Source organism: Tupaia chinensis, unplaced genomic scaffold, assembly GCF_000334495.1.
Source record: "Tupaia chinensis unplaced genomic scaffold, TupChi_1.0 Scaffold000234_1, whole genome shotgun sequence".
NCBI classification, from domain to species: domain Eukaryota; kingdom Metazoa; phylum Chordata; class Mammalia; order Scandentia; family Tupaiidae; genus Tupaia; species Tupaia belangeri.
The window spans coordinates 1,273,614-1,278,325 of NW_006159712.1; the positions used below are offsets into that span (position 1 = coordinate 1,273,614).

At 55.9% G+C, this 4,712-nt stretch overlaps 1 protein-coding gene across 1 annotated transcript in view; it reads right to left on the reverse strand.

Moving 5' to 3' along the window:
- The window catches only part of KCNIP1 (potassium voltage-gated channel interacting protein 1), a 367,558-nt gene that overhangs the window by 235,182 nt on the left and 127,664 nt on the right, over nt 1-4,712 (reverse strand). The gene's annotated exons all lie outside the window — the stretch shown is intronic.

The following is a 4,712-nucleotide window of genomic DNA, read 5'->3' on the forward strand; positions in this document are numbered from 1 at the left end:
TGGGGGAGGGGCTGGGCGAGCAGCCGGAGGGCAGCCACGGAGGGCGGGGCGGGGGCGAGAGCTGCTGCCCGCACCCCTGCGCCCCGCACCCCTGCGCCCCGCGCCGGCCCAGTGAGCGCCGGCCCCCTGGGAGGATGCGCCTGGTCTGGGCAAACAGCCTCTGGCTGGGCACCTGGCCGATGGGCGCGGTTCAGGGGGCAGCAGCTTGCCCCCGGGGAGAACGCATGCACACGTGTGTGTGTGTGTGTGTGTGTGTGTGTGTGTGTGTTCGCGCGCGCGCTATATATTATGATTTCATTTGACTTCAAGGGAAATCTTATTTAACCCACTCCTGACTTCATACTTCATAGGGTGAGGCGAAGTCTGCCCCACCCAGGGAGGGATGAGAAACCGACACCCTGTTGGGTTGTCATGGGAAGAGGGCGCCCTGCTCTGTGGGGCCCAGAGGGGCTTGGGGAATACTCCACGCCAGGGCTCACCTTCTGGTGACAGGCAAGCGGGGAGGGCGAAGGAGCCCTCTGCCCTCTGGGCCCTTGCTTTCTCATTTTTTGTTTTTTTTTCCTTCCTTGCCCTCCCCTTCCTCATTCCCCCTCCTCCCTCTCCAGCACAATAATTTATTAGCCATCCGCTGTGAGGCGGGTTTGAGTTAGTGCTTGAGTGGGTAATGATCAGACTTAGGGAGCCGTCCCTCTTCTGGAGCTCTCACTCAGACCACACGGACCCAGCTTCAGGGCGGCAGTGGCTCATGGGAAGGGTGCGAGCTGGCGGACCTGTGGACTCACTCCCGGGTGCCGAGTGCAGGGTTTGCGCCCTGACTGCGGAGTCCTCCCGTCTGAGTCTGCGCAGGCTCCCACCTGACCTTTTTAAATGGACACGGAGGCTCGCTTGCTCCTGCTGCTCCTGGACCCCCGCCCTGTCACTTCCTCTTTGCCACGGAGTACGCCATGTTTGCAGACCAGAGCCCCCTAGCATATGGCCTCGTAAACACGAGCACACACAGGCTCACAAACACAGGGGCGCAGGTCCCTCCGGCCCACGCTGACACTGCTGTATTACACACAGCTCCAAATACCTGGACACCCGCACCGGCATGCAGAGGCGCTCGGTGCTAAACAGCATGACGGTCCCCACATGCAACAGGCTCAAGGCTACAAAGTGCATATCCCACCCTGAGGATCCAGGCTCCCCCCGGGAGCACCGCCTCTGTCCCAGCCCATTAGCTGACCCCTCAGGGTCACAGGTGCTGTGGCTTGTCCACAGACCCTGAATAGTGGCCTTCACCTGTACATCATTTAAAGCTTTCTTGGAACCCATACATGCCCATTCTGTGCAGTGAGGAAGGTGCCCTAACCTGGGTCCCTTTCATCTACGCTGCTGGCTGCCGTGGAACAACCCCCCCCCCAACCACCACCACGTGATGCCCTCCAGAGCTCATGAGTCAGGCAGGTCATCACCATGCAGAGGAACTGAGGCTCACCTCAGGTAAGAGACTTGCCTCAAGTCACCTAGCCAGGATGTAGGATTAGAACGCAGACGCCAGGGCTCTGTCACTGCCTCCTGGGGACCCTCCTGCTGGCAGCCGAGGGCACTGGGGGCTATTGGGCTCAATGACCTGCCCTGGGTCCCACACATTCAAACCTCAGCTTTCCTGTCATGTCAGGGCTTGTCTATGACCGGGAGGCCCGGGATTCTGGGTGACGGAGCAGGATGACGGGGCTGGTCCCTGCCTCTCCCTCCCTCCCCGCTGGGGCAGAAACATGGAAAGGGACTGGGGACTGGAGACTGGAGTCAGTGGAGGGCACAGTGGGATGGAACAGAGGAGGGCTCTGTGCTGGGAGGGGCGATGCCACCCCCAGGTGTCATTGTCAGCTCTCAGGGACAACACTGGCGAGCAACCAGCCGTTCCAGCCTCGGTGCTCGGTCAGTACCCACCTGAGTGACCACAACCAGGACAGCACTGGGAGGTCCCAGAAGGCTGAGACGCCATTCCCTCATTTCTCTCATTCCCCCCACCCCGACCCTCTGAAGGGGCAGGGCACACACAACTGCTGCTCTAGTCGCAGGTATGAAATAGGAGAGCGTCTCTGAGGGGTCTGCCCTCGGCTGCCGCTGAGCAGTGGGAATAAAGCGAAGTCGCTGAAGCCCAAACTGCTGCACAAGAATTACAAGCCTTTCTGTGGCCTGGCTCCTGCCCTTGGTGCTCCTGAGGCTCCAGCCACATAGAATCCTGGCTACTCCTCCAATGCACCCACTGTGGTTCTGCCTCAGGACCTTTGTACACACCATGCCCTCTGCCCTGATGCCCTGCCAACCTTGTCCAATCCAAGACAAGAGCCATGGCTCCCTTTCCTCTGGAGGTGAGCCAGCTCCTGCACTCTCTCCAGCTCTGAGCCTTCCTCCTCTGCCCTCCTGGGGACCAAGGTTTGTGTCCTCCCAAAGTTCACATGTTGAAGCTCTATACCCCAAGACCTTGTATGGCTGTATTTGGAGGTGTGACCTCTAAGGACGTAATTAAGATTAAATGAGGTCATAAGAGTAGGGCAAGCAGGCAGCCATCTGCAACTGAAGAGCAGAGGTCTCACGGGCAGCACCCCTCCGACAGCTGGATTGGGGTCCAGCCTCCAGAACGGTGAGAAGATAAATTCTGTTGTTCCAACCGCTGGATGGTGGGGTTCTGTTATGGCACACTGAACTGACTATTGCACACACCCCCGTGCCCATCCATGTTGCGGAAGGCTCTGGACACAGGCCCTCCCTCCAACGGGAGCCTCCTGCTGTAGGACTCCTTAGGGCAGCCCTCTGCGGCTGTTCAGCGAGGAAGGGACGAGGCTGTCAGAGGCCTGCGGGGGCCCCTGTAAAACACTCAGGGGCTGTCTGAGCGTGTGCAGCCCACTCACCTGCCCTCCCCTCCCTCTTCCTGCTGCTCCCTTTGTCCTTTCTTCCCTTCCTTCTTTTTCCTATCCTTCTTCTTCTTTGCTACAGGGTATATGTGCTCACTGGAGACAGAGAGAGAGAGAGAGAGAGAGAGAGAGGGAGGGAGGGAGAGAGAGTGCCAGTATTGGGTCATTGGGAAAATCATGATACATTTTTGCATAGAAAAATAAGTCACGACTTTCCCCATGACCTAATAATAGTAAGAAAGCAACTCCCCCGAGGGAGGGTTGCCATCCCACAATCCCTTCTCCTCCATTCTTCTTTCGTGATGGTGGGCATACATGCACATGTGTCCAGCTTGTGTTTCAAGCCACCAGGTCTGAGACTCAGACTGCGCAGTAGGCCATGTGGGACCCACCATGCCGCCTGGTACCTGGAGTGTCCCTTACTGAGGGCGAAAGCTGCCCTTCCTGTTGCTGTAGGCTGGGCGTCACGCCGGCCTCGAGGGCCATAAAGATGTGTAAGCCACAGCCTTCCCCTGGCTTCCGTCTCTGCCCTTGGCCTGTTCAGTAGGAAATCTATTCTCAGGTCCCCATCTGGTATTAAAAGTCTCAGATCAGTTAAGGAAGGGAATGTGGCTGGCACCTGATGATGTGAATTCGACACTCTGCTTGCTGCTGTCTTGTACCATTTCCCAAATGTTCTGCCTCCTGCATAAGTCTGGCCTCCTCAAATAGACTGTGAGATTCTAGAAGGCTAAGGCCCAGGCATACGCTCCCACCCCCACCCCACCTCCACCCACCGCCTCTGGCCATTGCAACATCCTGGGTGCTCGGTACTCAGAGACCTTTCAGGGCAGGGGAAAGGGCGTCAGCATTCATCCCTGCACTCCAGTCCCCTCTTCTCTCTCTCTTTTTTACGTTTTTGCCATAGGACGTGTGCTTGACAGAGAGAGTCAGTGAGAGGGAAAGTGAGAAATCACTCCCCAGGGGATGGCCACACTGCAGTTCCTTCTCCACTCTCCTCTCGGGATTTGGGGCATGCACATGCACACTTCTGGCATGATTTTCAAGCCGCCAGGTCCAGGGCTTGAGCTGCAGTTCAGAGCCTAAACCACCATGCCACCTGCTGCCCCTCTGCCTCTTCTCTTATTAAAGTCGTACCTCGGCCTTAGTTTCCTCACTGGTGAGACATGAACACAGTCATTTCGTGAAATTAATGTGACTGGGTAAAACTAAATAAAGGGAAAATGCTTTGTCTTTCTCTGCAAATGCCCTTAATTGTTATTTGCTCTGGGGCTTAGTTAGTTACTCATTCATTTATTCAACAAATACTTTACTTTTTTTAAGAGATATTTTTGCTAAAGGGCATGTGCATTTGCTGGAGAGACAGAGATAGAAGGTGAGAAATCAGCCCCTGGGCGATGGCCACTCCACAATCCCTTCTCCTCCATTCTCCACTCAGGATTTTGAGTACGCACGCACACATGCCCAGTGTGAGTTTCAAGCCTTCAGGTCTGGGATTTGAAACATGGATGGCTATGTGGGAGTCCAGCAACATAGCCATTATGCCATCTGCTAGTCTCTCAACAAATACTTCTTATGCGTCATCTACTTACATCGATGCATGGATCGATAATGAACAAAAAAGGGCAAGAGCCCCCGCCCTCAAGAAGTTGCTGGTCTAGAGCTACAGAAAATGAAACCATCTGATCATCACAGAGTTCGGGTGGGAAGGAAAGAGGGGCTGAGGAGTTAGGGTGGCAGGCCCTGAGAGAAGCCAGGTCAGGTATATAGTGACAGCATGGAAGTGTATGAAACGTTCAGAAGACAGGGAAA